Raw genomic sequence first — 26,215 nt, 5'->3', positions numbered from 1 at the left:
TTATTAAGTTGCAATGTACTCAATGTTAACTATATGAAAATTCAATGTTTAATCAGTGGTATCGTAAGAAATGTCGAGGACCGTGGAATTCTGGTACCTTCACTGCAATATCTTCAATTATTTTACTTTATTTTTCTGCGATTTTTGTTGTATCTAGTAGTTTTTTACTTTTTGCAAAAAAAGTTATATTATTAAATTTAATGTACTAAAACCATATTCTATGTTTGTAATGCTACAAAGGATAAGTAAACATGAAGTCAATAATTCTCTTACTTCAGAGATACATCAATCGAAAAACGCTTTTAAGAAAAATTGTTTTCTATTGATTCCTTTTAACAAATGAACAAATAAGAGAAGCATTACTCTATTTTGTGTAGTTAATATTTTTTTATTTTGAGGACATAGCTATTTTTTTTTTTATTTACACCTATCCTAGTCGTTTTTAGCTCTAATTTAAATACGTATCTTTGTTACTACATATATTTTAAAAAAAATCAAGTAATTACCTATCATAAGCAATTACAAAACTTTATGATTTGTTAATTAGAACTGAGATAATAGCAATTTAGTAAAGTTGCTTACTTGTGCAATGCTGAACTTGCATTTTCTGTTAAGTTTCAGAAGTGGAATCATTGCAAATGTTCCAACTTTTCATGATCATACTGTATGTTTTCAGTATTAATGATGCGATAAAAGTTTTTGTGGATGTGTGAGGAGTGCGAGAATATAGAGAATATCTCAAAAATAAAAATCGCAGAGAAACTTGGTATTCCAAACCAATTTAAACTATTAATGTTTTAGATACTAGTCAGTCTGAAATCCGTCAAGCAAAAAGGTGAATTTACTGAAGTTAAAGAACTATTTTCCCTACTAGTTTTTCACGAATTTTCGAAATAAATTCAATGATCTTCACTAAGAGTCGTTTGCTGAGTCCACAAAAAAAAAAGAAAAAAAAGAACTATTGATAGAACTAAACACTTTTATTTAGAAATTTTCTTGAGAAATATTTATTTTATGGGAGATCTAGTGTTAGAGCAGCATGCAGTTTATCTGCAGTTATGATATATAATATTTAATGCATTGATTTAATACCGTTTGAGGAATTTCAGTTAAATGAAGCTATTTCACAGATTTCTGGAATTTTGGAAATTTCTCAAAATGGCTCTTCCACTTACTGTCAATTTGAAATACTAACTGCTCAGATGTTTTGCAGTTATCTGAAACATTTTTCTGAAGAGTTCTGGGTATACCTACAGTGTAATAGTTCACTTCAAATTTGATTTTGGGGGGGGGGAAGTTTGTTCCACTGCTAGTAGAAAAAGCTGTATTACAAATAATTACATTGTTCCAAAGAAGTTACTAAAAAGGTAAACTTTCTTTTTCCAAATTATTTTCAAAAATGAATAGTTCAACCCATACTTCATTATTAGTTACATTATTCGCAATTAGAAGAATTAATGATTGTATACAAATTGGGTTTTCCAATTTTCTCTAGCTATCTAAAGCAGTGACAGTAATTAATGATGACATCATTAGATTGCAGTTAACCTCTCTACAAATTGAGACACGTGATAAAGTGCGTGACAAGTGCGTTGCTGAGTTAATGGTAACATATTATTTCTTTGAAACTTCATTGTGCCTCGTATCACTCTCCACAAGAACGTGATATTTGTGCAACATTTAATCTGTTGTTAAGGTAAGAAATTTAAGTTTTTATTAAACATGCTTTGATTTTTTTGAAATTTGTGTTGAGGATTATCGTGTGGGTTCTAGTGCCTGATTTCTTCATTGATAATGTTCATTGCCATTTCATTAGATTTTGAATTCTTGTATCTTGGAGTTTTGAAGTGTTTAATACATATTTACGGTTCCAAAACAGGCTCATGTCCTTACAATTTGAAGTGTTGGCTAATGATTACACATATATAAAACTTTTCAAGACTGACTCTTGAAACTATTCATCAGGTGACCATGATCACTCTGTATAGATGACCTCCGAAGGTTATTATTAAAATTTTTTTTTCTATTGAAATGTATGACATAAGCTCTGTGCCGTTTATTAATGATGGGACTTCACAACTTCTTCCTCAGCTGATGTGATGTGTTCACCAACGTAAGTGTGCAGTAACCGTGCCTGCCCACAACACATTATTAGTCCTCACCTCTATAATACGCAAGATATAAGAACGTGTGTTATACTGAAATTCCTCTTAAGAGAGAAGCCTGCTCGCCCCTTTTACTAGAATTTTCATGAAAACATTTTTTAACAATAACAACCTTGGAGGTATGTATCTGGGGTGCACAAATGAAATTGTTGGAGGGATTTCCGAAAAATGAAAAATCCTGTCTGTTACTTTTGGTTGAGTAATTTTGATTGCCTACAAATTTTTGCTTCAAGTATTTGAAATAATTAAATGAAAAGTTGTTTTTGGTTTCGTGTAAAAAAAAAAAGACCTGAATAGAACTCAGTCAGTGGAAACTAATCAAAAGTTGCAAAATAATGTTGTTTCATCAGAGAATATCAGTATTTCATGCATTATATAATCCACTGGGGTTTGAGGAATGCGTATTTGGTACTCTAGTTGGTGGAGGCAATATCGGAGATCCAATTGTGACTAGGGCTGGAGTACGCTGCTGTAGAAACTCACCCGCTCCACTAGTTTTGCATTGCTAGTCGATTTGATTACACAATATTCATAGTTACAGGGCTGTTCCTGTATTGTAGACACTGTATATATTTATATATAGAAGCTATATGAGAGCTTTAGTAAATGTAGGGTTGGAAGAAGAGTACATAACCGATGGTAATTGGCTTAGGAGACAATCATACGCTAGTCCCAAACTAATGGAGGTTGAATGACGTGTAGTTTGTGCTGACGTCAATATATATGCAGAACAGTTGGCTACTTAAAGTTCTTGCAAGTTGAGTAACGCGCAAAACAAAAAGGATATTATATTGATGTGAGTACATAGGTGCAACCTGGGGTTTCGGATGGAAATTCCATAAACCCTCCATCTAAAGGTATATGAAATATCAGAAGTTTTCCAACAATATGCTATTTTTTTAAAAAAAAGTATTGTTACGTAGATTTTATACATTTGCTGTCAGCGTTCCAAAAACCATAATTCTCTAATCTAAAAATTGAACGTAAGTTTAGATTATCTTAAGTAGAGGATAGCCTATTTGGCTATGCCACTGTGTCGTGACCCAGGGGATCTGTTCTGGCTTCCTCTTGTTGGAGCCTTCTCAAAAAGAGTAATGCTGCTTATTAGATAATATTTAAAAATTTGGAGAGACGCTTATGTTTAAAGATTCTAGATCCGAGTTTTCTTCCCCAAAGGGCTGAACTCTTTGCCATACATGTCCTTGACACTGACAAGAAATACTCTGTACGTATTATTATACCGTATCCTCTTCTTTCTGCGAAACCTGAGCTTGCTCTCCGTTGACAGCTCCATGCGATGCTTGGTATCTCCTATCAAGAGGCCTTCGTTCTACCGAGTGATCTCTCGGGATTATTGGTAGTAACCGCCACAGAAACTTATGCGAGTGACTAATAAGGAGTTTTTCCATCTGCTTGAAGGTGATGATTTGATGATTGCTTTTATGTGATGATAAACACATTTATTTTGATTCACCCACAACCATTACATGACCTTACATGTTTTAAAATGTTCAATTATAATTATTATTTTACTTTGCATCACAAATTTTGCAAAACATTTTTTGCAATCAGAGGACCTCCCAAAACGTGTATTTCTGGTGGAAAATTAATATTGAAAACCGTTCATGAATAGAAAAATTGTAACTTTGATCTTAAATATCTCGACAAATATTACGGATATCGAAACGGGGTCAACGTCATTTTTCACAGTTTTTTAAGTAGTTTTCATAATCATTGTAAAAACCAGTGGTCTTTATGAAACCCCAATCAGGTTTTTGACCGTAACTCCGCCAAAAATGAAGATACAGCATCGGGGGTGAAAAATTTGAAAACTAGACAAAAAAAAACATCTAGTTTATAATTCGCGGGTTTTTTTTCGAAATTCCGCTTTCCTAAAAAGTTATTACCGATTGGAGCGTTTTAAATGGATCACCCTGTATAATCGAAATTTATAACTCGATCCGCTGTTAGTGTGATGTTACGATTTCACGGCAAAACAAACGGCTCTAAGTCTAAGTTATCCCCGAATGAAATAGATTTTTGTATTAAATTCATTAATTTTTTTTTTTCATAACCGCAAGAACACTATTAAATATTATGTTTTCCTAATTTTCTTGAAAAGATTTGCAGTACCTTTAGTGGATTCATTTTGGCTGAAGCTTTCTAAATGCCATAGCAATAAGCTTAAGCGCTTCTCACAGCTCATGTATATCATGGATATATTAAGTTGGTGAAATTAGTGTTTTACTGATTGGTAAAAAGGTCTATTTCGAGACAAGAGCCTTCGAAACGGTTAAATCATCGAAACTAAACTGGTTATTGTTCTGTTTAAAACATTCTTTAGAACTAAGGTATCGTACATAGGCTAAACCTTGCTATATTTGTTGTATAATACAATTTAGTTCGTATATTCAACTTTTGAAAATTTGTTTTATACAGAATATATTAAAATGTGTGCACATTGCAAACTGGAAGTGCATATTGGTAGACCACACTTTACCCATCATCTAGTCTTTCCATTAGTTTAATGGGACTACGTTGCATTTTCATTTTATAACAACATCTCTTGGACTAGACGCAATGCAAATTTACCTATTTACACACTCTCCCAACTTTGGACTATACCCTTATGCAAATCGGTTAATGCTACACCGCTGATCATGAAGTGTGTGCGTGAATAATATCTAAATCAGCATAAATATTTTATCTTGATTAGTCTGGAAGTATACTTTAATTAATTTGTAGATGTTTGGATAGAAATTAAATAATTTAAAATTAATTTAGATAACTTCGTTTCTGGTTAATCTATACTTCTTCAACTTCTTCATATAGTTCTTTAATTTAAAAATAATTCAAAAAAATAAATAATATTAGGCAACCGAAACCAGCGATTATAGTTAATGGCGACGATTAATCTTTAGAGCTTTAGTCATGAGGGCAGGGCAATCGATTCAGATTTTTAAAGTTGCGATATTTCATCGTGAAATAAATGTACCGAGGAGGTTACTATGTATCTGAATAATGCATTGAATACAAAAAATTGAATCGCAACATAAAAAGTTAATGTAACATTTTTCCCTATATTATAAAATCTAGAGAGCAATTACACAATATTGCTTTTAATTTCAACGGCTATTAATTGATATAGTTCTATTATAGTCTGTGATAGATTAGCTGTCTAAATTAGTTTTGGTTACTAACTTTACATAGCTTTGGTTATTAAGTTGATTTGCTTTAAATTAAAGACAATAAAAATTCTTATGGTGCATAAATTCTGTTCTTTTAATGAGACGTTTGCGTAAAATTTGTTTTTACATCGGAACTACGGATTTTAAAGTCGAGAACTATGGGAGATCCCGGATTTGAATCCATCTGCTGGTCCTTAGATTTTCATTGTAGGAACTGCCAGGTAATGGTGAGTATTGACTCTAACAAAGAGAACACTACCCTGAAACTGGCACTACCTTCAAAAAACTCCGGGCGCAAATGACCCCTAGTTTAGATGTTGATGTGCCTTAATTGAATAAAATTTTAAGTCAATAAATACGGGTACAATTAATAAAAGGTATAAATGTTCGAGAGTGATCGGTAAATGAAAAGTTTGTATTTAGCCAATCATTTCTGTCTCAAAACTCGATTATGGACTTGATTTGGAATCAGATATTGATCGTAAAAAAATGGGTAAGATCCATATTAATAAAACGAAATGTACTGAATAAAGTTCATTTTCTTGCTTCGAATTTTTAGTAACTGGTGAAAGAAATGAGCTGTTATTTTTGGAAGTGGTATAAGTCCAATTTTTAAAAAAATGAGTTAATGGTAATTTCAGTAAGATATAGACACGTTCTTTCCATATTTATAATCATACATTCAATAGAGTACGATTTTTTTTATAAAGTCAACAAAAGAATTTTGACTACAAAATGTTATCCCAAAAATATTTTTTTTGAAAGTAGAATAAGTCCATTTCTAATAATTATAATTAAAACAATTTTCTTATTACAATTATTTTTGATTATTGCTACTTCAGTTATTTTTTTATTTATAGTTTTAAATATAATATTTTTAAATTGATTCAAATGCAAAACCTTAAATATCTCGATACATGGAAAAATGGACTTATACCACTTTCAAAAATAACAGCTCAATTATTGATTGCGATTTAAAGTTTAAAGAAATAATAATAAAAAAAATCAAATCAGCGCATTTTATTTTTATATTTTGGTAAAGAGGATATAAATGTAAATTTTATGCAAAGTTAAAGTAATCCAAAGGAGATTACACAGTTGAGGATTATGCGGCAATAGTAAAGAAGATAGCTATGGAAGAGATGTAACTGTAGTTCTAGACACTGGGAAACCATAGTGTTGTGTCTATTAACATATAAAGTCCTACAAGAAGTAGGAACAATCAAATGGGAGGAGAGGAAGGGCAGAGCTCATTAGGAGACTGTGAGAAGAAGATATTCTCACTTCCTCTGTCTGTATCTCTGGGATGAGCAAGTGTGTAAGAGACGTTTTGGATCTACATCCTCTCTCCTTTTCCCTGAGGTTTGGCTGGTAGGGAGAAGTTTTAAATTAAGAATTCACATGGAAATGAGGACCAGAAAGTGGGAGAGATAGGGTTATAGCAGGTTTGGAGATGGTTAAAGAGTTCGGGTTGTTGGGAGAGAGGGTCTCTATGCTGGCGTGAATTAAGGAGACCCAAAGCCTAAATTCCAGTGAACAAGTTCGCCCTCTTCTCGGCAAGAGTCTGCTTCCTGTGTAATGTATGCAGCAGTTACCGGGTGATAGCGGCCGAGAGGTGCTTCACAGTTCTACCAACTATTGCCACTATTTCCGCCAGCCTTCCCCTCAGTTGCAAAACATTGTCTCCGGCTACAAGAAAATTTACATTTACCGCTGTATTTACCACCGCGACAGCATAATAGCACTCCATCCTCACCTTAATCTCATTCCATCTCTTCCAACATCAAAATAGTTAGCTGTAGAGAGTCTCTCGCTGGGAGATGAACACTTATTGCGTCACCTAGCGCTAACCACATTCCCTGCACACAACACCAGCTACGCATTATGTTCAAATATTCTAAAATAAACAACTTTGTTTCTTCAATTAACTTATGTAAACAGTAACGATTTGTTATTACAGGTGTTTACAGGCGATTACTATTTTGATCAGGTTTGTGCAACTCGCGCGGCTCGTGTACCGTTTTTGGCATGAAATTTAATTCAAAACCCGTAAATACCCAAGGATATGTACAGTCTGAATACTTTATTTAAAATTTAATTTATAACTATTTTACTGCGACCTATTTGGTCATACGGCATCGAAGTATGGGGATCGACTAAACGTTCCAATTCTTTAAGCATCCAGACTTTACAATCAAAAATACTACGAAAACTACTTAACGCTCCATTCTACATTTGTAACCTCACTATCCATAATGACCTCAAAATCCCTTTCATTAACGACTTTACTAAAACTCGTTTCTTAAAATTTCATTCCTTTACAGCAGCTCATCCTAATCCTTTAATTGAACACTTATCTTCTTCCACATTACCAGGCAATCCTCCAAGGAGATTGAAGAGAATATGGCCCCGCGACCTACTCTTCTCATAACATTATAGTGATCTGATCACGTTAATGGAGTGTCGCCACTGGGTGCCTTCTCCAATCTTCATTCAAGACATTACATTACATCGCATTTGCTTGTTGCAACAACCTTTGCAGTCGCAAATTTCATTAAAAGATTAAAAAAAAAAAAATTTAATTAAAATACAATTATGAAGTATTTTTTTAAAATTATTTATTGAGAAATTTACAACTGCATAAACTTGCATCTAGTAAATATGATAAATGCAAAAAATGAGTGCAAGAGTGGAGCAGTTGTCCAGTGACAACCCTCCGAGACAAATTACAAGCAGTGAGAAAAGAGAAAAATGCATTAAAAGCAAATTAAATAAGATGAAGGAATTTATTTACAAGTAGAGTTGATGGAAAAGAGAGTAATTAGTAGAATAATTGCGATGGAGTTTAGCTATATGAGATAGGAGAGGGATATTTACATATTTACAAAGAATTATAGATCACTTGATTGGAATGTTCGTAGTCACTGGTTGAGCGCTTGGTTAAGGCAAAGGTAAAAGTACGAGGGTCGTTTGAAAAGTCCGTGCAAAGTCAGAGAGATAGCACTACTGGCGCGTATCCAGGTTATGTTTAGTTAGTAGCATCTCTTGGAAGAACACACACCAAGTTTCAACCAGATCGGTCTATTTCTTTGTGTTTGGCATTCGTTTGAATCGAGGAAGTCGAGTGATTTTCAAAAAATGGACGAAAAAGAATTTCGTGTGTTGATTAAACACTACTTTATGAAAGGCAAAACGCCTCAGGAGACTAAAGAGAAGCTTGATAAACATTATAGTGACTCTGCACCTTCGATTAGAACAGTTTATAAGTGGTTTCAAAATTTTCGGAGTGGCCATATGGGCACAAGTGACGCTGAACGTTCTGGACGCCCTGTTGAGGTTACTACTCCAGAAATCATTGATAAAATCCATGATATGGTGATGGATGACAGAAGAGTGAAGGTGCGTGAGATTGCTAGTGCTGTGGGCATCTCGAATGAACGGGTACATAATATTTCGCATCAACATTTGGACATGACAAAGCTATCCGCAAGATGGGTGCCGCGATTGCTCACGCTTGACCAAAAACGAAATCGTGTGAAGTGTTGCAAGGACGGTTTGCAGCTGTTCCAGAAGAATCTGCAGGACTTTAAGCGTCGTTTCGTCACTGTGGATGAAACATGGATACATCACTACACTCCTGAGACCAAAGAACAATCTAAACAATGGGTTACCAAGGGGGAATCTGCGCCAAAAAAAGGGCGAAGACCGTTCCTTCGGCCGGAAAGATTATGGCGACTGTCTTTTGGGATTCGCAAGGAATAATCCTCATCGACTATCTGGAAAAGGGTAAAACTATTACAGGTGCATATTATTCATCGTTATTGGAGCGTTTGAAAACCGAGCTGCAAGAAAAACGCCCACGATTGGCCCACAAAAAAGTCCTTTTCCATCACGACAACGCACCAGCTCACACCTCAGCAGTTGTGGTCGCAAAATTAATGGAAATAGGGTTCCAACTCGTTTCACATCCCCCCTATTCTCCAGACTTTGCTCCCTCGGACTACTATTTGTTTCCCAATCTGAAGAAATGGCTGGCGGGAAAAAGATTTTATTCAAACGAGGAGGTGATTGCAGAAACGAATGGCTATTTTTCAGACTTGGACAAATCCTATTATTCGGGAGGGATCAACAAACTAGAGCAGCGTTGGACGAAGTGTATAAGCCTAAAAGGAGACTATGTTGAAAAATAAAAAAGGTTTACCCCAAAAAATTAAGTAGTTTTTATTTTTGCACGGACTTTTCAAACGACCCTCGTAAGATTAAATAAGCAAATTACAATTAAATCCATAAAGTCAATAAAGTTCGGCTCTTCTTCTCAGACATTCTTTTAAATAAATAAAAACATAATTCATGATCAATTCATTATTTGAACCAAACAGAGAGTATAATACAAAAAGAACATCTTTCTAAATATTTTTGTCTAATTGAGTGATACGCTGGACAAATAAACTATATATGTGGCAAATCTTTGTACACTTTCAAATCATAAAACTGACAGAAATTTTTTTGAATTGTTTATATACTTATTGTTACTGATGGCATATTTTCAGTTATTTATTTAGTTTTTTTAATTCATGAATTCCTTTTCTAAATAACTTTAACTGCGAGTAAATAAGTTTGTAAAACGTTAAAGTTTAATTAAAATGTATATATTGGCAGTTAAGAATTGCAAAAAGAGAAGTTATTTCGGTAATACCTAAAAGTTTTAATATTAAGTGAATTGCAGCTTCTTAGAGAGGAGCAGAGCAATTTTAGATTGCGATACCCTAACAGGTTTTTTTGCTTTAAAGTAAATAACTGTAGATATTATCAATAAAATTCTAATTGAATCACATTTAAAAAAGGGCCCATTAATATTCATTAGTGCTTAACGAAAGGAAATATCTTGTACATTAAAAATTGTTTCTTCGGTTGAGGGGAAGCAATTGCAAAAGGAAAAGAAAAAAATGCGAGTATTTATTAAGGTATTATTATACTTTTATGTCCGCGAATAAATTAGAGGATTCAATTTCCCGATTGGATTGTTGAGTTGATTTTCTTTCCCCTACTAACTTACTAAAATGATAAAAATGTTTGGAGAAGATAATTGTTAGTCGTAAATTTGAACAGATTTTAATAATAATAAGAGGCTGCACGTGCGAGAACTTTAATAGTTTTTGAGGTTTGGTGGGTGGAAAAGAGGAGAAGATTATTGAAACCCGAGACGTAAGATGTGAGGCAAAGTCATGGCGCGAATTCAGCTAGAAGGTTGGGGAGGGCAAATGAAACCATGCAGCCCGACCGCTTTGTCAATTATTCATACGGCAAAACTGTTTAAATCCGACAATAGTCTAGTTGGTAACATATTTCTCGGTCTCTAGGCGGGGGCTAACTGGTAATTTTCCAGATTTAAACTGCATCGCACAGAATAAATGAAAACAATTTTCATATCAACAGTAAGCATTAACTTGGATTCAGCTGGGTGAATCTGTAATGATGAGCACATGTTTAGGTGTTCACAAATTGTTACCAATTTATAGCGGAACGATATGACCGTTAGCCGTTCTCTGTAGATCGTTTATTTACATTAATTGGTGTTGTTAATTAAATAATAAACCTACATTTTATTAATTTTTGGTCCTTTTAAGAAATCCATAAAGAAAAAGATAGTCATTGCCATTGGATTATATGTAAAAATAAGAAAGAAAATAATTGTTACCTTTTAAGAGGAATTTGCGTAAAAATAGAATTCTTGCTCTGTTCAGTTGTAATTCTAATTCATAATTTTGACGGAATCCTTTGTCACATTGCATGGTGAAGAGATAATAAGTTCCATCAATATTTCATTTCTGAATTGTGCTATTCACCAACTAGAAACAATAATATTAGCACTTCGAAACCATGCTTTCTATATTAACTACATTATAATGTACACTTGCACATCTGGTGGTAATTTAGGGAACTAAATATTTAGGAAAAATAATTAAAACTAAAGTTACGAAATCAAAATATACAGTATTTACTCTTAGACGAAAAATCCTACCTCCCATGTTTATGAACCAATCTCCTATCCCAGGGGTAGGCAACCCGCGGCTCGCGAGCCACATGCGGCTCTTTTATCCAAATTTTGTGGCTCTTTAGCCTGCCCAAAATATATTGTATATTTCAATTTTATTGAAACAAATGAAAATTTTATTTATTAAAGTAAAGATATTTTTTCAAAAAGAATTTTAAATGTGATAGGTTAGTAATTTGAATAGAATTATATTAAAATACAGTACGTAATAAATAGGACAGCCGCCATTTTCATTCAAACACAGATTTAGTTATCATTTATTTGTTTATTTACTTTGCAATATGTGGAAATAAATGTATAAAACGTTTAAATGTTATTGAATATTATAAAATAATAATCTGTGAATACAAATGATCTACAGAGTTTGTTTACTCTATCATCCTTGCGGCTCTTGGTAAGATTTATTAAAATTATTTAAGGAGAAATGACTCTCTACTTAAAATAGGTTGCCGACCCCTGTCCTATACCAACTGTGGACAAAGTAGGCTATCTTGGAGTGTACCTAGACAAACGGTTGACATGGAATCCCCATACTAGACTGAAAAAACAAGAAACTAACCAACGCTACAAAACTTCTCGCTAGACTACAGGACAAACGATTTAAAGTCAACCTACATAAAAAAGACTCTTATATGTACCTTCTATTATTGCGACCTATTTGGTCATACGGCATCGAAGTATGAGGATTGACTCTCTGTGCATCCAGACATTACATTCAAAAATACTACGAAAACTACCTAACGCTCCGTTCTATGTATCGAATCTCACCATCCACGATGATCTCACAATCCCTTTCTTTAAAGATCTTGCTAAAACTAGTTTCTTAAAATTTCATTCCTCTACAGCAACTCATCCTAACCCTCTAATAGAACACCTATCTTCTTCCACATTACCAGGTAATCCTCCAAGGAGCTTGAAGCGAAGGTAGGCCCGCGATCTACTCACATTAGAAGAGCAGTATAGTACGAGTATATTCACGTTAATGGAGTGGCACCACTGGGTGCCTTCTCCTATCCATATACATGAAATTGTTATCTTTTATCACATTTGCTTGTTGCAACAGTTGCAGCAGTTGTCCCCTGGTTACATAAAGCTTTCTCTTATATATTTCTCTCTTATATTCCCTCTTCGGCGAATGTGTCCCAACCTTTGTAGTCTACCAGCTTTTATACAATACTAGATTCCTCAAACAATTTTACCACTCCTTGGTTTGTCCTGATTCTGAAGCCTCATTTGTCCTCGCAGATCCAAATCTTTTCCTTAAGGATTTTCTTTCCCATCTTCATAACTTTTGTCCATTGGTTTCTGAGCCGAAAACCTTTGTTTCTGAGCTGTAGTTGACTACTGGCCTCAGTACTTTTTAAGATAATAGTTTTGTTCCTCATTTATTCACAAATCATATTTTTAAGGATTCGTTGATATTTTGTAAAATATAAATTCGATTAATTCATTTATTTATAACCTGTCAAAGATTGATGGCCTGCCAAATATTATTACTTTTCTGTAAATATCTGCCATTTGATACCAACTAGCGAGTGGTACAAATGTTTATGTTATGCATGGTATGTTTGTGATTAAAGTTATATTGAATGAAATTACAACACCTTCATTAAATGCAACAAAAGGGTGCACACATACTTAACATTTTAACGGATATGTAACAAGAGTTAGATGCCGCCTACATGGTTGGTCGGATAGCAGCGGCTAACCGACTAGTCAGCGTGGCCGAAAGCCTCGCCACTACAGCCCCAGCAATATAATCGGTGTCACATAGTTATACCACAAGAGCGGGTGTAACAATACCGGATCTTACTTGCGGGACAACAATAACAATTATATTAAATGTAAATAGTGAGACTATATGTAGGAGGACAGTTAATGCGGTGGACTATGCCGTGCGTGGTCTCTCCCTAGAGGTTTAGGCCCTTGTTTTATGCTCCCTTTACTGGGCTTTACCACTCTTCATACTCCTTCTTAGGGCCAACGCTCTTCCTTACTTGTCTTCTCCTTCTTATCTTAATACCCTCCACTAATGTGAATCTCCTGACTTACTTGAAATACGATTCAAACTTTGTACTAGAATACTCCTCTTTCCATACTTACTGCTTAACTAACCCTACACTTATTTATTGAACATTTAATTAATCTAAAATGTTTAATAAAAGTATTATTTTAGATAGAAGAGGAAGTAAGTTTATACTTCCACTAACAATCGCTTGTTTTTCGCATTCTAAATTTCTTAATTTCCTTTTTCCATTGTTTTTTTTTCATTTTTTGTTTTTACTAGAAGACATTTCAGTACCTCGGAGGTATACAACACTAAAACTAAGCCCATTTTTTTCAAAATTTCTTTTTTTAATGTTTCTAATACAAAATTATTGCTTTTTATTACCCAACCATCTGTTAAGGTGCATCTATGTTACTTATTCTCTAAAAGATTTAAGCAAAATAACTTCCGTGGCCTTATACGAGGGTCGTTTGAAAAGTCCGTGCAAAGTCAGAGAGATAGCACCACTGGCGCGTATCGAGGTTATGTTTAGTTAGTAGCATCTCTTGGAAGAACACACACCAAGTTTCAGCCAGATCGGTCTATTTCTTTGTGTTTGGCATTCGTTTGAATCGAGGAAGTCGAGTGATTTTCAAAAAATGGACGAAAAAGAATTTCGTGTGTTGATTAAACACTACTTTATGAAAGGCAAAACGCCTGAGGAGACTAAAGAGAAGCTTGATAAACATTATGGTGACTCTGCACCTTCGATTAGAACAGTTTATAAGTGGTTTCAAAATTTTCGGAGTGGCCATATGGGCACAAGTGACGCTGAACGTTCTGGACGCCCTGTTGAGGTTACTACTCCAGAAATCATTGATAAAATCCATGATATGGTGATGGATGACAGAAGAGTGAAGGTGCGTGAGATTGCTAGTGATGTGGGCATATCGAATGAACGGGTACATAATATTTTGCAACAACATTTGGACATGACGAAGCTATCCGCAAGATGGGTGCCGCGATTGCTCACGCTTGACCAAAAACGAAATCGTGTGAAGTGTTGCAAGGACGGTTTGCTGCTGTTCCAGAAGAATCCGCAGGACTTTAAGCGTCGTTTCGTCACTGTGGATGAAACATGGATACATCACTACACGCCTGAGACCAAAGAACAATCTAAACAATGGTTTACCAAGGGGGAATCTGCGCCAAAAAAGGCGAAGACCGTTCCTTCGGCCGGAAAGATTATGGCGACTGTCTTTTGGGATTCGCAAGGAATAATCCTCATCGACTATCTGGAAAAGGGTAAAACTATTACAGGTGCATATTATTCATCGTTATTGGACCGTTTGAAAACCGAGCTGCAAGAAAAACGCCCACGATTGGCCCACAAAAAAGTCCTTTTCCATCACGACAACGCACCAGCTCACACCTCAGCAGTTGTGGTCGCAAAATTAATGGAAATATGGTTCCAACTCGTTTCACATCCCCCCTATTCTCCAGACTTGGCTCCCTCGGACTACTATTTGTTCCCCAATATGAAGAAATGGCTGGCGGGAAAAAGATTTTATTCAAACGTGGAGGTGATTGCAGAAACGAATGGCTATTTTTCAGACGGACAAATCCTATTATTCGGAAGGGATCAACAAACTAGAGCAGCGTTGGACGAAGTGTATAAGCCTAAAAGGAGACTATGTTGAAAAATAAAAAATGTTTACTCCAAAAAATTAAGTAGTTTTTATTTTTGCACGGACTTTTCAAACGACCCTCGTAAGTAAGAAAAAACCGCGAAAAAACTCTTTCATTTGCTCTCTTGTAAAAAAAATTAAAAATGTGACATAGTGCTGTGTACCTCCGGCGTACTGAATTATTTAAGTAATTAAAAATAAATTGGAGGTCACTAATGCTATTAATATTAAGAGAGTATTAATAATATAAATTCCAATTTAAACTTTAAGTCAACGGGCTTCTGTCGTCGCCATTCCTGAAGTAAAGACGCACCAGCACATCACAGATAGAAAACTGTTGAGACTTCTCGGGCAGGAAACTCTAAAGTATTGATTTTCAAAATCTTAGTTTTTCTTCCAGCGCCCTCCCCCCCAAAAAAAATTATTGCCCTCTGCATGCATAACATTTATGTGCAAACAAAAAATGCGATTACGTATTATTTATTTGCCAACTAAAATCGCCAGATGCTCCTTATCTTGTGCATCCGCGTTCCAGTTGCGTACTAAGAATATGGATAGCTTGAGCTACGCCATCAGCCCATCTCTACTTAGGTCTGCAAAACACTGCTCGTCTGGTGCAGTGTTTCCTCCAGTGTAATTCTAGGGGCTTTTTTGTCTTTCTACATCGTCGTCAAACGGCCATTCCAGTGAAATCTTTTTAAAATTACTATATTCTCCTTTCTGTTACACAGGGATTTCCAACTCTTGATTTATTCTTCGCCTCCAAGTCCTCCAAGACCTTCCATAACTGCCTCAGTACATCTTTTCCTTTCTAGCCTTCTTATGAGGAGCTCTTCATTTCTTCCTAATGCCCTGCATTCAGAGGCTAACTTCACGACTGGTCATAACATGTTCCTATAAATCATCACTTCTGTTGATTTCGAGAGATTCCTGCTCCTCAGATGGACCAAGACGAAAGGAACACTTGGGAAATTCTTCTAATTACGTACTACATGGGAGTATTTGTTAAGAATTTTTCAAAAGTATAAAAAAGTGGTAGAAAAGTTAATTAGTAGAAGTCTATCTTCGTCATCTTGGGAAAATATTGATATCAAATGTTTGCTTGCAGAGAGAGATCAAAAAACATGTTCTTATTCTCTGTATACAGACATCTTCTGAGAGGCTTACCCCGCTAACTGAAGGGATCTTTCTAGTTCAGATCAGTTAATATCATTAGCTTTCTTGGTTTGTGTCAACACTGGCACTCTTTAACTTCTCCCGTTCGCTGTAATTTTATAAGAAATGCAAACAAAACTGAAGCAGAAGCAAAGTAACTTCTCAAAACTTCATTTTTAATAAATTGTATCCATATTGCTCCCCTTTTTAGAGAGGAGGAAAGAGGGAATCACGAATTACTTTGTCTTTAATCGGCCTCATTCTTTTTTGTTGAACAAACTAATTTTTATTTTATTGAATTCTCCTGAAAAGATTGTTCATATCTTTTTTTTTCCGGCAATTACAGAAAAATTTGCTGTAGATTAGTAATTATGTCAAAAAGTTGGTCCCTATGCGTTCATGAAGTGCAGAATTACAAGTACACCTGTAGATATTCCTCAGCCAACTCATGAACGATTTAAACAAGGTATTCTAAGTTGCAGTGGCTACTTAACCCATTTGTAAGTCTCAGTTGCAGGATGCTCTTGCTTCGATGGCACCTCAAAAATGGTTTGACCAGTTACGATTGGGCTATTTTGTAATCGAATGACCCAAGACATTCAGTGTTGTCCATTACATCTTCCTAAGGATAGTAGAATTTTATTGCTCTAGTTTGTTATACAAAAAAATGATTTATTACAACACTTGCAAATTTGAGAACTCCGATCAAAAAGTACCGCTTGCAACTTATGGTTCTCTATTCACCCAACAAATCTTTTTCTTACTGAATTGTTCTAGAAGAATCGAAATGCGGTGAAAACGGACAACATACTGACGTTTTTATTTTTATTTTTAATTGTATTAGTAATATTTACAATTAATTTTAATTAATATTAACAAAAGAATTGATGTAATTAAAGAAATATTTTGATTGTAATTGCAATGAACATATGCGCGTTTCAGTAACGTTAAAGATATTGATGTGAATTGATTTAAAGTAGAACATATGTGGTAAACAAGAAGAGAGCAGACGTATAGGTAGGTTACTATAGGTTACTATCGTATAGTAGGTTACTATCAAGTTTCATGAATGTTTGCTACTAATTTACAAGAAAAAGTTTACTTTAGTAGCAGTTATATGAGATGATGCGAAGTAGGTTTCATTAAATTTATACAGTTTACATGGAACTATTATTATTGGAAATTGATACCTGTTTACACTAGCTTACTGTTCATTTGGAAAAGAAATCTCTCTCTCTGTTTACTAATCAGAGGGCTCTCTCTCCATATGTTATATTAACGAACTTTTATTTGTGTTTCCTAACAATATTTGTTTACTTACTGGTGTGAGAATATTTTTGTTCTCATCAGGATTTTCGCTACCATAGTTACCTCGGCACTGGTTAACAAATTTACTTAAACTTAGAAAAAGGGAAGGGATTAGCTATGAGGTTAGCATACTGGACTCCCACGCGGAGGTCCCGGGTTCGAATCCAGCAGCTGACCCTTAGATTTTCTCTTCCTAGGAGCTTCTTACAGCTCACTGTCCGGTGATGGACAGTGTTGTCTGTAACGAGAGAACACTGTCCGGAGGCCGGCAGTGCACTGGAAAAAGCTCCGGGCGCTAATGACCTCAGCTGTTGATGCGCCAAAAAAAAAAAAAAAAAAAAAAAAAAAAAAAAAAAAAAAAAAACTTAGAAAACTTTATTATAGGGTTTAACTATCCCAAATTCTGCTAACAGATAGAACCTTACATTGAAAATTGTGACTTTATTTTGTTACTTCCAACATGTTTCTGAATACCCTAAGGGAAAACTAAAAAACAATCGCAAAGAAGGCAGAGTAGATCCACAAATTTTGATTGAGGTACACTGGGCCAAAAAAGTCTGTGAACACTAACCTAAATTTTATTACTTTTATTATTATCTTAGTAGAAACTTCTTTTATTTCCAAATGAAATATACTATTCGATAGAGAGAAACCAGAGTTTTCATTTTATATTCAATCTTTTATTTTTGTTCAACAGGAATATCACAATTACATGTTTAACAAAACAACCCCACACACGAATGCAAAAAAAGTCTGTGAACAGCTGAATAAATGTGTAAAAACATTAAGATAACAAACAAAAAAATGATTGAATAAAGTTTCAAAGTTCTCTATTGTATTGTAGAAACCACTACAGTCAGTTTTGTGAATAAATAATCTAATTAGTACATATTTAACCACTAATATGGAAGTTCCCAGACCAATTCGAGAACTTATTGTGACGTTGCGAAATGAAAGAAAAAGTATTCGAGAAATAGGGAAGATAGTTCAATAAAACCCTTCAACGGTGCATAATATTATTAAAAAGTACGAAAATTAGGAAAATGTGATTAGTAGGCCACGCAGTGGGCGGCCACCAAAACTTAATTCCTTTCATAAACGATTCATTTCAAGAAGAACCCAGGACAAGCGCTCAAAAAATCAGTCAAGAATTATCAAGTGATTATGGTGTAAGCGTAACACCGCAGACAATTAGAAATAAATTACATGAATACGATTATTGCGGTCGAGTCCCAAGGAAAAAACCTTTTATCAATAAAATAAATCGTAAGCGCCGATTGGATTTCGCGAAAGAATATGTTTCTAAGCCTTCTAGTTTCTGGGAAACCGTAATCTTTTCAGATGAGTCGAAATTCAATGTTTGTGGGTCTGATGGACGACAAAAAGTGTGGCGAAAACGAAATGAAGCTATGAAAATGAAAAATATAAAGCCAACTTTTAAGCATGGGGGAAGCAACATTCTGGTGTGGGGTGCATGAGTGCTAAAGGAGTGGGCAAGTTAGATCTAATTAATGGTATGATGGACCAATATGTGTATGTGGATATATTAAGACGCAATTTAAGAGAAAGTTCAAAAAAATTAGGTTTGGAGGGAAAGTTTGTCTTCCAACAAGACAATGACCCGAAACATACCGCACTAAAAACTCGGGAATGGCTTTTATATAATACACCCCGGCGCCTAAACGCCCCTCCACAATCGCCAGACCTTAACCCAATTGAACATTTATGGGATGAAATCAGCCGCCAAATAAATAAAAGAGAAATAAGAAACCGTGAACAACTAAAAAACGCTATTCTAGAAGAATGGAATAAAATTCCAACATTGACGACCACAAAATTAGTAGGATCGATGAAAGCTCGCTTGTTGGAAGTGATTAGGAACAAAGGAGGTCCTACAAGTTTTTAAAATTTATAATACACGTACAATGTGTAAGAATGATTTATTTCTGCAAAGTGTTCACAGACTTTTTTTGCATTCGTGTGTGGGGTTGTTTTGTTAAACATGTAATTGTGATATTCCTGTTGAACAAAAATAAAAGATTGAATATAAAATGAAAACTCTGGTTTCTCTCTATCGAATAGTATATTTCATTTGGAAATAAAAGAAGTTTCTACTAAGATAATAATAAAAGTAATAAAATTTAGGTTAGTGTTCACAGACTTTTTTGGCCCAGTGTATGTATTTGTACATTATGATCGATTAAAACACAGTGACATACAACAAACTCGCTGAATTTCTTTCTAAAACAAAATCTCTAATTGATTACCCTAACTTCTTATCTTCTGAGGAAGAACAGAAGACACACTGATTTTTGATTTTATAATTGATAAATAGAAAAAGCTCTGAAAATAACCTAGTTAGTCCCTTGGTTATAAGCTTGGCAAAAAATAAATAAAAAATTATCACTTGCTGAAATTTGCAATAATCTTTCTTCCTTTTAGAAAAATGTATAAATATATTTTTTTTGATTATATTGTATTAGATAATACAGCAATATACTTACTATACTTTATAATACACGGGGTGTTCATTTTAAGACGGCTCTAATGCATTTCATGCTTAAATGGTTGTTCTGAGCAAAAAATGGTAGAGGAAAAATTTGTTGCTTGTCACCTCTAGTTTCCGAATATGTGACTTGATTTTAGATTCCCGTCCGCATACGCGGCTGACGCGCGACCAAAAGTGAGGGTTCGCAGTTGACCTCCATTTTCATATACACAGTTTTAAAGAGTATAAAAAGTAATGAAAGAAACCGGAAACCATAATTCGATATTTTCAAAATTAAAGGTGCTAGGCCATTTCAAAATCTGGCATTTTTAATTATATTTCAATTTTTTTAACCTGTTATCAAAGAGAAAGAAGAGCACGCGATAGGTCATTTTTATGTATTTTTTCATCTCCTTTCTACTAAAAATATTGCCAAGGCAGTAAAGCTAGTATTTTTCCTAATATCGGGAAATAAGTCGTTTTCTGAGGGATTTTTCTAAGAAAAATCAAATGTTAAGAGCTTTAGATGTTCTCAAGCATACACAATATGGCTAAAAATGAATTTTACATCTGTTACAAACAAGAAGGTTTAATAATTATTTGGTAATTTTGGGAGAGTTGCGTTTAATTACCAAAAAAATTGGAAACCTCCTGCCACATATTTAAGTGATCAATATCTTTCATGTAAAGGATCAAACTTACTCTTTAATTTATCAAATAATGCACTTTACTCAACTTGTGAAGCATGTACTATGCCTTCAAAAGTGCCTCCTCTGGAGCCAGGTTAGCCTGGAGGTTATCAACTGCTCTCTGTATCTATAACTTTTTATACTCTTTAAAACTGTGTATATGAAAATGGGGGTCAACTGCGAACCCTCACTTTTGGTCGCGCGTCAGACGCGTATGTGAGCAGGAGTCTAAAATCAAGTCACATATTCGGAAACTAAAGGTGACGGGCAACAAATTTTTCCACTACCATTTTTTGCTCAGATTAACCGTTTAAGTATGAAATGCATTTGAGCCGTCTTGAAATGAACACCCTATTTAATATACTTTTCAGAATATACCTACATATTATTGGGCTTATCTCTTAACTTTCCTTGCCTGTTTTACGGCCTAACGAGATATAAATTTATAATTTTTTTTTTTCATTGTTTGCATTCAAAATAGATGCACCCCTTGCGTCAGTATTGAATCCCACCCGTAGGGGGAACGCGCCCTCACACTGCAGCAATTTGAAACACCACTGACCAAAAAATGAGAGAGCTTTTGTTCAAAAAGTAACTATTGCGACCAGGAATGAATGATGTAACTACACTTGACTAAGTACACGGTTCTAATGTAAAAGTCTACCACCAGAGTGTTCTCCACATCATTTTTACCCATTGTTTGACCTTACTTTTTTTTTTTTTGTTGTCTGAGGTTGGTAAAGCTAATATGTACATGAATACAACACTAACAACTCTATAAATATTCAGATTGTTTTACAGTTAGTTTGACTGGGCTTTCTACGTATGGTATTTTGAAGCTGATATTACGGTGTAAATATTCTCCCAGGTTTATAATATCCACCCCCAATTTCACTACCAAAACTTAAGGGAACTAAAAGTGAAGAAAAGGGAAGTTACAGGGCCAGCGGCAGGGTGAGACGATGCAATATGTTAGCAAGTGATTTGCAAGCGTGTGCACCCACAAGAACTGCAGAAAGGAGCCTGGTTAGGTTTGGTAATGTATTCATACAGGATGATCCTCTCGTACTACTCGGCTTCCAGTTCTGTCTGCTTCTGTATGGATCCTCCGGTATCCTCTTCTTCTTTCTGTAGTTTACCATATCATACGCTCCGACACATCCTACAGTATTCATCATTTTACCCAAACTGGCTATATTTACTTTTTAGTTTTGCATATCTTCTCCTTCTCTTAATACATCGTTCACTTTCCTCCTGTCTTTACTCATCTCTTTGTACATCTCCACATTCTGTTTGCTCAGTTTCAGTTTCGCCAACATATTCCTTGTATTCCTGATTATTTCAATTCCTCCACCACTGTCTGTGTTCCTGCTACTCCAAATAATCCTTTATATTTCCTTACATTTCATCAGCGCAGATCTCTATCTAGCTCCTAAAATTAGCATTTATGCATGAGAGTACCCTTCGCTTCAAAATAAATAGTGCTACTTTGATTTTTTTTACTGCCTGTACTTTTTATTGAAGAAAAACAGTATTTAAAGTCTATTATATTCTAAATGGCGATCATTGATTAGAAAATATTTGATCATTTAGGAAAAACAACAATAATGGCGGCTCAGTTTTTGTTGTTAAGCTTCTTTAACTATGATTTTTGGTGAATATCGAGGTGCGGTCTTAAATAAAAACAACTTTTTTGCTTCATACCAACGTTTCGGTAATTTTTACTACCTTCTTCAGGGTATTATAAAAAAGTTGTATTATAAAACGTTGGTATAAAGCAATAAAGTTGTTTTTATTTAAGACCGCACCTCGATATTCACCAAAAATCATCTTATCAACAACGGTCGAAAAAAACAATAATCATCACTTCTTTAACTATCCCAACGGGACTATTTCCATAAAAATTTGTTCAAAAATGTTCACATCTCTCGACAATACCACTCACTGCAGTCTTCAATAATTAACCATCTCAAACAAAGTAATGAAAACAATAAAAGCTTAAGAAATAAGTATGAAATGTACTTTAAAATAAAATACAAAATCCATATCTTAATTGAAAGGCATAGAAATACTGTAAAATTCATAGACGACGACCCATTATTGCCAATATCGTTCGTTACTGGCTTTATCAAGAAGTAGTGAGTTTTCTTCCTGTACCGAACCATGATCCATGAATAGCAAATTACTTTTCACTTCGATTACAAGGATAGAAGGTCCAAATCCTGCAGCTTCCACGAACATGATTACATTCAGTATTCTAATCTTTTAAAACAAATTACAACAAAAAGTAGTTATTCACAAGTTTTGGGTGTGGAGGTGCTTAGCTTGGGTCTCGAAAATAAAATATGTTGAGAAAGAAGGGTTTGACTCAGTGATTCTATTCTATACAGGGTGAACCAGTAAGTATTGTCCACAGGCCTACTGTGTGTAGTACATCTAAAGTGGAGTTCAATGACGTATTGGCCAACTTCATATTTTCCACTGTTCTTGAGTGACGTCACTTTAATTTTTTTCCCTACTTACTTTTTTGCAATAAAATGTTATTTCTCAGAAAGTTTTAGTCCGAATTCGATTCTGATGACACGGTTAGAAAGACAGATAAATTTTCTAAAAATTGATACCATTTCAAAGCATAAGTTATTCTCCAAACAGCCTCAATCTTCCTCCTGGATGCTGGAAAAATAAAAGTAATCGAAATTTTTAAGAAAACTCATTCGGCTCTTACGTGATCATTATCAGACCTAGGTGCTGGCTCTATTTATAAAAGTTTCCTTGTTTAATGGGCTTTCAAACGGTATATCATTTTCCAGGATTCCTTTTATCTTCGAATGAGAAATTATGTTTGTTGTACAAGAAAACGAGTTCACGAGCACTCAACAGTGTTAGTTTATCAAGTTGTTTAATTCATTGAAAACTCTTTTAGATGGACCAGTAGTCAATTTTTAAAGTAGATTGTCTTAAAATGAGGAAGTCAAAGGTTACAAATTGCACTTTAAAAAAAAAAAGAACAGTGGAAAAGATGAAGTTGGCCAATACCTCATTGAACTCCACTTTAGATGTACTACACACAGTAGGCCTATGGACATTACTTACTGGTTCACCCTGTATACGAGGGTCGTTTGATAAGTCCGTGCAAAGTCAGAGAGATAGCACCACTGGCGCGTATCGAGGTTATGTTTAGTTAGTAGCATCTCTTGGAAGAACACACACCAAGTTTCAGCCAGATCGGTCTATTTCTTTGTGTTTGGCATTCGTTTGAATCGAGGAAGTCGAGTGATTTTCAAAAAATGGACTAAAAAGAATTTCGTGTGTTGATTAAACACTACTTTATGAAAGGCAAAACGCCTGAGGAGACTAAAGAGAAGCTTGATAAACATTATGGTGACTCTGCACCTTCGATTAGAACAGTTTATAAGTGGTTTCAAAATTTTCGGAGTGGCCATATGGGCACAAGTGACGCTGAACGTTCTGGACGCCCTGTTGAGGTTACTACTCCAGAAATCATTGATAAAATCCATGATATGGTGATGGATGACAGAAGAGTGAAGGTGCGTGAGTTTGCTAGTGCTGTGGGCATTTCAAATGAACGGGTACATAATATTTTGCATCAACATTTGGACATGACAAAGCTATCCGCAAGATGGGTGCCGCGATTGCTCACGCTTGACCAAAAACGAAATCGTGTGAAGTGTTGCAAGGACGGTTTGCAGCTGTTCCAGAAGAATCCGCAGGACTTTAAGCGTCGTTTCGTCACTGTGGATGAAACATGGATACATCACTACACTCCTGAGACCAAAGAACAATCTAAACAATGGGTTACCAAGGGGGAATCTGCGCCAAAAAAGGCGAAGACCGTTCCTTCGGCCGGAAAGATTATGGCGACTGTCTTTTGGGATTCGCAAGGAATAATCCTCATCGACTATCTGGAAAAGGGTAAAACTATTACAGGTGCATATTATTCATCGTTATTGGACCGTTTGAAAACCGAGCTGCAAGAAAAACGCCCACGATTGGCCCACAAAAAAGTCCTTTTCCATCACGACAACGCACCAGCTCACACCTCAGCAGTTGTGGTCGCAAAATTAATGGAAATAGGGTTCCAACTCGTTTCACATCCCCCCTATTCTCCAGACTTGGCTCTCTCGGACTACTATTTGTTCCCCAATATGAAGAAATGGCTGGCGGGAAAAAGATTTTATTCAAACGAGGAGGTGATTGCAGAAACGAATGGCTATTTTTCAGACTTGGACAAATCCTATTATTCGGAAGGGATCAACAAACTAGAGCAGCGTTGGACGAAGTGTATAAGCCTAAAAGGAGACTATGTTGAAAAATAAAAAAGGTTTACCCCAAAAAATTAAGTAGTTTTTATTTTTGCACGGACTTTTCAAACGACCCTCGTATGTCATCTATGTAGAGATACCCTATTCTATTTTCTGTTTCATGCAGCTCCTGTTTGACCAGCCTGAAACAGATCAGTTGTCCTTTTACAAAAGGTTTTTCTTTCCTTGTAAGACAGTGTCTGGTTATTTGCTGATATAAGAACATATTGACTATTTTGTGTTAACCTCTAATCTTCGATGGTTAATAAAAAGTTTTTAAAAATGGGGTTGTATTTGATTCGCTCTGGGCTTTGCTTCATTAGTTTGCTGCTATATGATGTGACCGGAATCAAAACAACAGATATAATTGGGTCACGCAGATTCAGGTTGGGAGGATTTAACCCTTATACTTCAAAAATCAGCAGTGAATCAACAAATATCTGAATTGGAATTGAATTTAACAGAATCAAGCGACGAAGATAGATTCTCTAATGTAGAAAATAAACGGAATATAGAACTAATTCACTCATATTTATTTTAAAAAAGAAAAAACAAGCAAAGGATTCATTGTTTGTACGGAGAACTAAATGTAAATAGCATAAATGAAATATTCAAACTTTGTTATCCTGCCTCAGTGGACAAAGTAAATAAGAAGTCCTGGGGCACAAAAAGATAAATTTTGAAAATATATTTATCTGAAGGTGCACACTGACTAAATCTATTCACGACGATGTCAAAACATGGTGGAAATTTTTCCTTTTTAGTTTTATTTATTTAGAATCAGAAGGAGAATTAACCTTTTTTTGTTTAGAAAGATAACGGATGGATAAATTCTGATTTAGTTTTGTATAATCGGTGACGGAGAGTGAAGTAGAAGTGGATAGGATCCCAAATAGGATGATGGTATGATTGGGCAGGCAGAGACAAAATTAGGCAGTCACAGTACACGCGGTTATTCATGTATATATATATGATGTAAGAGTTTAGGTTCAGCTAAGGAGGTTCTATCAGCAGGAGGAGGCTGTTAACTAGTTTACTCAGGGATCTGACGATAAAACGTGCTTGTAAATAGGTTAGGTTGTACTGTGTACTGTACTTTAGACTTTGGGTGTGAAGTTAGGGTAAACAGGATCCAAAGTGGCTTCTGTAATAAGTCGGTTTGTTGATGAT

At 35.0% G+C, this 26,215-nt stretch overlaps 2 long non-coding RNA genes across 4 annotated transcripts in view; one reads left to right on the top strand and one right to left on the bottom strand.

Annotated features, from left to right (window-relative positions):
* The window catches only part of LOC141450996 (uncharacterized), a 37,233-nt gene extending 19,592 nt beyond the window's left edge, over positions 1 to 17,641 (bottom strand). The window contains exons 1-2 of the long non-coding RNA XR_012456489.1: positions 17,429 to 17,641; positions 11,052 to 11,202 (exon numbers count right to left, since the gene is read on the bottom strand). This is a non-coding gene — a long non-coding RNA (uncharacterized lncRNA). The remainder of the gene's footprint in view (positions 1 to 11,051; positions 11,203 to 17,428) is intronic.
* Positions 1,569 to 26,215, top strand: part of LOC141450995 (uncharacterized) — a 61,315-nt gene continuing 36,668 nt past the window's right edge. For 2 of the 3 annotated variants that reach the window (XR_012456486.1, XR_012456487.1), the window contains exon 1: positions 1,572 to 1,696. This is a non-coding gene — a long non-coding RNA (uncharacterized lncRNA). Of the gene's footprint in view, positions 1,697 to 26,215 lie in introns of all 3 variants that reach the window. The other variant, XR_012456488.1, reaches the window with a different exon arrangement.

The sequence above is a fragment of the Rhodnius prolixus genome, unplaced genomic scaffold, assembly GCF_049639745.1.
Source record: "Rhodnius prolixus isolate KJV_2025 unplaced genomic scaffold, Rpr scaffold_8, whole genome shotgun sequence".
Taxonomy (NCBI): Eukaryota; Metazoa; Arthropoda; class Insecta; order Hemiptera; family Reduviidae; genus Rhodnius; species Rhodnius prolixus.
The sequence above is the reverse complement of the archived record's forward strand: the minus strand, read 5'-3'. Positions and strand labels throughout refer to the sequence as shown.